The following is a 7,314-nucleotide window of genomic DNA, read 5'->3' on the forward strand; positions in this document are numbered from 1 at the left end:
TTCCCAGGCAAGAATACTTGAGTGGATTGCCATGTCCTTCTCCAGGGGATCTTCCTGATCCAGGAATCGAACCCAGATCTTCTGCATTGCAGGCAGATAGCGTGAAGTAATATTGTCTAGAAATGGCCATGGTGACTACATGATATTATAGATACGGTCAGCCCTGGATAAAGACACAGTTTGAAATTAATCTAGAAAGAGAAATTTAAACTATTTTCTCTTTAAGATCTACTGATCTTGTGGTCCATGTTAAGCAGCAGAAATACTACATTTAGTGTGAATGAAAGGAGGGGGCGTATTTATCAATCTCTGCAGCACTCAAAAGACTTTTGTGCAAGACTCTTTTTATGTATTTCCCTAATACTATGAGACTATTGTGTATCTGTGAATTCCCAAGTAAGAAAAAAAAAATGTCTGCATTCAACTGGCTTTGGGAAGTGTTTATCACCAGTTCTTTGATTCATCACACTGAAACCTTTTAGACCAGTTTCCAACCCCATTGATGATGCATCATGGAAGAGATGAGTTCTGGAGCCAGTTGGCTCGAATTTGAATCCTAGCTGTTTTGTTTACTGAGGTTTTTAAACAGTCTAAACTTCAGGGTTTTCATCTGTGACATGGGATAATAACAGTACCTACCTGTCAGAACTGTCTTGTGAAAATCAAACAAGAAAATGCACAGTGCCCAGCATGTAATAAGAGCTCAGAAATGCTAGTTCCTATTTTCCCAGTCACCTCAGGGGAAGGTCATATTTTACGGCTTTTCTCTATCCTTCCATGAGTCTAGAGAAGGACTTTGCATAGAGAAGGGAATCATTTGATACCGTTTGGAAGTTGAAAAAAGGAATGTGTTGAATTGAGGATGTTTTAAAAACCTCTAAATGCTATTCTCTCAAATCATCCCACCCTCCCCTTTTCCCACTGAGTCCAAAAGTCTGTTCTTTACATCTGTGTCTCCTTTGCTCCCCTGCATGTAGGATCATCATTACCATCTTTCTAAATTCCATATATATGTGTTAATATACAGTATTTGCTTTCTCTTTCTAATTCAAGTTGATATATGGCAAAAACCATCACAGTGTTGTAATTACCCTCCAATTAAAATAAATTAATTTTTTAAAGATTCTTGGATATAAAAGATATTAAAGTAAGATTTGTTTATTACTTGATTTTCAGATTTTCAAAAATCTATAAAACATGAAAATTGAAATATTTATATATGGGACATCTCTGTGTTATCTATTTAGTAATTAAAGTTTGGAAATGATTAAAAAAAAAACACCTCTGAATGTCTTCTCTGGACTTTAAGAATATTATAAGACAATTTGGAGAAGAGTAAGGTGTGTGATGTGACAGGTTAGCCTAAACCCTGCTTCTCCACTCTAGACTGAGGAATCAGCAGTGGGCTTCCCGGCCCTATGGGTTCTGCCTCTCCCCTGGTAAGATGCCTTGAATGTATACTTCTTTGAAGATGTTTTTCAGAATAATCCTCTGAATAAGGGTGTAGCTGATCTTCATAGAAAAGTGAAAGTGAAGTCACTCAGTCGTGTCCGACTCTTTGAGACCCCATGGACTGTAGCATACCGGGCTCCTCTGTCCATGGGATTTTCCAGGCAAGGGTACTGAGGTGGGTTGCCATTTCCTTCTCCAGGGGATCTTCCCAACCCAGGGATCGAACCTGGGTCTCCCACATTACAGGCAGACGCTTTACCATCTGAGCCACCAGGGAAGCCTGCAGTGAAACACATATCAAATAATAATGCTTCGTTTGTGGAACTACCATACCATCATATGCTGTGCTGCTTTCATTTATAGGATGGTATCTTTTAGTCCTGCCCAAACAGCAAGAATGTAAGGTCTTGCTTCATCAGCTGAAAGTAAAATTGCTACTATGAAAAATGTGGTGTGTGCTGAAGAATATCACTTGCACTCTGGTGTGTCCTGGAGACGTTTCTAGACAGTATGCCAGGAAAAGCTACACTCGCTGATTGCACTTTTAACCCAATGATAAGTGGAATACTGAAAACCCAGGAGAGTAAGAACTACAAATATTTAAACTACCATTTCACTCCTACATTTGATGATGGAAAATTTTATCTTAGAGTATGAATAAAAGTGAGATGATTGCTTGTACCTGCACTTTAAGATATAAAGCATAACTGGTATATATCCTTGTGGCTAGTGTGGCAGGAATAAGGATGTGGTGGTGGGGAAAGGGACTGAAACTGACTTAGAGCTGATAGGAAATAGAGCAGTCATCTTCCGTCTCTCCCTGGACATTGCGGTGTGACCCATTCTCAATCCTGTTGGACCAGAATCAGTTCCGTTCATTTCAGTTGTGTCTCAATTGCGTCTGACTCTTTCAGACCCCATGGACTGCAGCACGTCAGGCTTCCCTGTCTATCAATGACTCCTGGGGCTTACTCAAACTCATGTCCATAGAGTCAGTGATGCCATCCCCTCATCCTCTGTCGTCCCCTTCTCCTCCTGCCTTCAATCTTTCCCAGCACCAGGGTCTTTCCCAGTGAGTCAGTTCTTCCCATCAGGTGGCCAAGGTATTGGAGTTTCAACTTCAGCATCAGTCCTTCAAATGAATATTCAGGACTGATTTCCTTAAGGATGGACTGGTTGGATCTCCTTGCAGTCCAAGGGACTCTCAAGAGTCTTCTCCAACACCACAGTTCAAAAGCATCAATTCTTCGGTGCTCAGTTATCTTTATAGTCCAACTCTCACATCCATAAATGACTACTGGAAAAATCATAGCCTAGATTAGATGGACCTTTGTTGGCAAAGTAATGTCTCTGCTTTTTAATAAGCTGTCTAGGTTGGTCATAGCTTTTCTTCCAAGCAGCAAGCATCTTTTAATTTCATGGCTGAAGTCACCATCTACAGTGATTTGGGAGCTCAAAAAAATAGTCTGTCACTGTTTCCATTGTTTCCCCATCTATTTGCCATGAAGTGATGGGACCAGATGCAATGATCTTAGTCTTCTGAATGTCGAGTTTTAAGCAAACTTTTTACTCTCCTCTTTAATTTTCATCAATAGGCTCTTTAGTTTTTCTTTGGTTTCTGCGATAAATGTGGTGTCACCTGCATATCTGAGGTTATTGATATTTCTCCTGGCAATCTTGATTCCAGCTTGTGCTTCATCCAGCCCAGCATTTCTCATGATGTACCCTGCATATAAGTTAAATAAGCTGGGTGACAATATACAGCCTTGACATACTCCTTTCCCAATTTGGAACCAGTCTGTTGTTCCACGTCCAGTTCTAACTGCTGCCTCTTGACCTGCATCAGATTTCTCAGGAGGCAAGTCATGTGATCTGGTATTGCCATCTCTTTCAGAATTTTCCACAGTTTATTGTGATCCACACAAAGGCTTTGACATAGTGAGTAAAGCAGAAGTAGACGTTTTTCTGAAACTCTCTTGCTTTTTCAATGGTCCAACAGATGTTAGCAATTTGATCTCTGGTTCCTCTGCCTTTTCTGAATCCAGCTTGAACATCTGGAAGTTCACAGTTCATGTACTATTGAAGCCTGTCTTGGAGAATTTTGAGCATTACTTTGCTAGCGTGTGAGATGAGTGCAATTGTGCAGTAGTTTGAACATTCTTTGGCTTGCCTTTCTTTGGGATTTGAATGAAATCTGACCTTTTCCAGTCCTGTGGCCACTGCTGAGTTTTCCAAATTTGCTGGCATATTGAGTGCAGCACTTTCACAGCATTATCTTTCAGGATTTGAAATAGCTCAACTGGAATTCCATCACCTCCACTAGCTTTTTTCGTAGTGAAGCTTCCTAAGGCCCATTTGACTTCATATTCCACAATGTCTGGCTCTTGGTGAGTGATCACACCAGTGATGATCTGGGTCATGAAGATATTTTGTATATAGTTCTTCTGTGTATTCTTGTCACTTCTTAATATCTTCTGTTACCATCTCTGGCCTTTATTGTGCCCATCTTTGCACGAAATATTTCCTTGGTATCTCTAATTTTCTTGAAGAGATCTCTAGTCTTTCCCATTCTATTGTTTTCCTCTGTTTCTTTGCATTGATCACTTTCTTATCTCTCCTTGCTATTCTTTGGAACTCTGCATTCAAATGGGTATATCTTTCCTTTTTTCCTTTGCCTTTTGTGTCTTTTCTCAACTATTTGTAAGGCCTTAGGCAATCATTTTGCCTTTTTGCATTTTTTTTTCCCTTGGGGATAGTGTTGATCACTGCCTGCTATACAATTGTGAGTCCATTCTCAATCCTGCTGGACCAGAATACACATTCTTTTATTCAAAGCTAAATATGACCCAGTCTGATTACAATCCTAAATGTGACCTATTGGGTTAAGACCCATTTGTTGTTGTTGTTTAGTCACTAAGTCATGTCCTACTCTTTTGAGACCCTATAGACTGTAGCCTGCCAGGCTCCTCTGTCCACGGGATTTCCCAGGCAAGAATACTGAAGAATACAGGAATGTGTTGGCATTTCCTTCTCCAGGGGATCTTCCCAACCCAAGGATTGAACCTGTGTCTCTTACGTCTCCTGCATTAGAAGAGTTTCTATTTCACTTTTCATTCCTTTCTAGTTTGGTTTTCTCAGGGGCATGTTTGCTCAAAAAATTTATACGCCAGAATGTATAAAGCAAATGTTCAAGCTGGGAAGAGCTTTACTGACTGTTCAAACTAAACTTTTTTAACAAACTTATGAGGATACTAAGACTTCATGAGATTGCGTGCTTGTCAACAGTCATTACTGAAAGAGCTAAGACTAGAATTTAGGCTAGTATGCTTTTTATTTCTAGTCTTGAAGACTTTGGGCTACATCAAAATAGACACCTACAGATTAATGAGTCCTAGGCTGTGTAAATCCTATAAATGCTGTGTCATTGTATTGCACTTTGCTTGCTAAGATCCAAATTTAAAATCCACCATTAGTAGTTACAGTTCAAACTTTATTTTGCCTTTGCCTTTATTTATTTATGCACTTAAAATATTTTTTGGTGTTAATGTCTTAATATTTTAAAATCTTACTGTGTTGTGTGATTTGGGACACTATCTCATTTTTTTTTTCTTTTCCAGAAAAAAGTTAAATTTTAAAAGTTCTGCAGCAATATAAAAGGATTCAATCATATGCACTTAAATAATCAAATGGGCTGTGAGAGGTGAGATAGGATGTTGAATGAGGCCAGCAAGGAGAAGCAATGGAAGAAGAAGGAGCAGAGAGATAGAGGACAAGTGAAGAGGCCAAGAGGGGAACTCCCTGGTAGTTCAGTGGCTAAGACTCCACACTCCCAATGCAGGGGGGCTGGTTTCAATCCTTGGTCAGGAAACTAGATCCCACATGCTGCAACTAAGATTTTGTGTGCCCCAACTAAGACCTGGTGCAGCAAAATAAATAAATAAATGATATTTAAAGCAAAAGAAGCCATGGAAGTCCTGCCATGAAGGAGCAGCATGCCAGAGGAGGACAAGCAGCAGGGATGCTGAAGCACTGTCAGGGCTGCTGCTCACAGTTCCTGACATAAATGTAGAATAGGTCTGATCTGTAACTACAGCATGGCCTCAGAAGGTGATTCCCCCCGGCACTCTCTACATGAACGCCTTTTGACAGCAGAACTGGTCTCCTAGACAGTTCCTGTTTAATGTGGGCTGAAGCCTACAACTTCGGTTTGTGCTGTTCCACTCGCTCACCTCTAAATATGTTCCTCTTTCAAGGATTACATCCTTCAGGAACTGTCCCCGACAACCGAATCCCCAGATAATCTCTTCTTTGTCTTAACTTCTATACTAAATTTAGTTCTCAAAATGCTCATTCTTTACAACCATATTTCAGATTGTAAATATCATTTAAAAATGTGTTCTGCATGTGTAATTATGTGTGTGACCCGAAAACATGTATCAGTATTTTATACATTAGAGACGACAATGATGAAGCTTAAACAGAAAGAGACAAGGGAGTTTTATGGCCCCTTTATGCCTACACATTATATTCATAAATTTTTAAAAAGTAAAAAAATTATCACATCCTTTATTGCTCTAACTTCTGATTTTCCAAGATCATTAGGAAAGTCTTTATAGTGTCAGAGACAAACAAATGTCAAAAATCTTTTGAATTATTTTTTTTTTGAGTTTCAATGAACAATAGGCACTGTTTGCTTTTATCATTTTTAAGGAGTTTAATTTTATGTAATTTGAGCTGAGTCTAGTTAATTCTAATATATAATAGAATCCATTTAAAAGTCACAGCATTTCAAACTATTGGAATGCTTTTCTGTTTCTTTGTGTTCTGTCACTGACATGGAAAAGGCAGTGATATTTCAGGGAACGTGCTACCATATCATACTGCTCATTCTGTCATCAGAAGATTGTGAAATGAAAGCAAGATGGCTTCCAGAAGTTTCCTTTGATAGCTGTTACTTCAGTGACACAGAGCTATGTAACTTTTCAAGTGATAACTCCCTAATTAGTTGGAGCTTTAGTATCCTCTGCCTACATCTTGTCCTTAGCCCAAATGTACAGTTATCTAAACCAAAGTGCTACATGACGTTTTTGTTGTTTTAAGAATGCACAGTTACCATTCCCAGGCTGCTCCCACACTATCTCAGATATGTGTTATATGATACATCTTCAAATTCAGAGAAGAGTGTGGGGGGAAAAAGATCTTACTGGTTTGAACTTTTAGCTAACAATTTAAAGTAGCCACTTCTTGAAATGAATTGCTACTCTATGTGCGCCTGGGTTTCAGTTTGTGTATGTAGACATAAAGCATGCAGTTGTTATGCAAGTTCAGTGAAGTGAGAAGTCTAAAGATTAAAAGACAGTCTTTCAGCAGCAAAAATATGAATATGAGTAGTAGTTTCCACAGGGAAAACCCAAGCATTTTGTCTCTCATCTTACAATTATGTAAGAAAAAAACTGAAAAGGGAAATAAATAATATAATATCATACAGAAAGAGCATGTGATTGGGAAAGTATCAGACCGTCTTTCTGAGAAAAATTATTAACAGCTTCTTCCAGTAAATTAGAAGGAGCTAAATCCATCTGAAAGTCAGAAATGAATGGAGAGGGTGCAGGTGGTATTAAACATAAGCCAGAATGGAAAAATATAATTGTAATTCAGGATAGTCAAAGGGATCAGCAAAGATCAGAAAAAGGAAATCAGTTACACCATTAATCTGAAATTCTCCAATTAGGTGGAGGCATTGAGAAGGCCAAGAAGTCTGGGTCATATCTTTAAGAGCAGAGACTAAAGTGAAAAACAAGTGAAAGAGTGGAAACAGAAGGGAACATAGCCTAGCACATGTGATAACATGGGGAAAATGAA

General features: G+C 38.9%; 1 non-coding gene across 1 annotated transcript; it reads right to left on the reverse strand.

The window, feature by feature from the left end:
• Positions 1-1,657: 1,657 nt before the first annotated feature.
• Positions 1,658-1,729, reverse strand: TRNAY-GUA. Its single transcript has one exon. It is a non-coding gene; the product is annotated as a tRNA-Tyr (tRNA).
• Positions 1,730-7,314: the final 5,585 nt, after the last annotated feature.

The sequence above is a fragment of the Cervus canadensis genome, chromosome 33 (genome assembly GCF_019320065.1).
Source record: "Cervus canadensis isolate Bull #8, Minnesota chromosome 33, ASM1932006v1, whole genome shotgun sequence".
In the NCBI taxonomy this organism is placed as follows: Eukaryota; Metazoa; Chordata; class Mammalia; order Artiodactyla; family Cervidae; genus Cervus; species Cervus canadensis.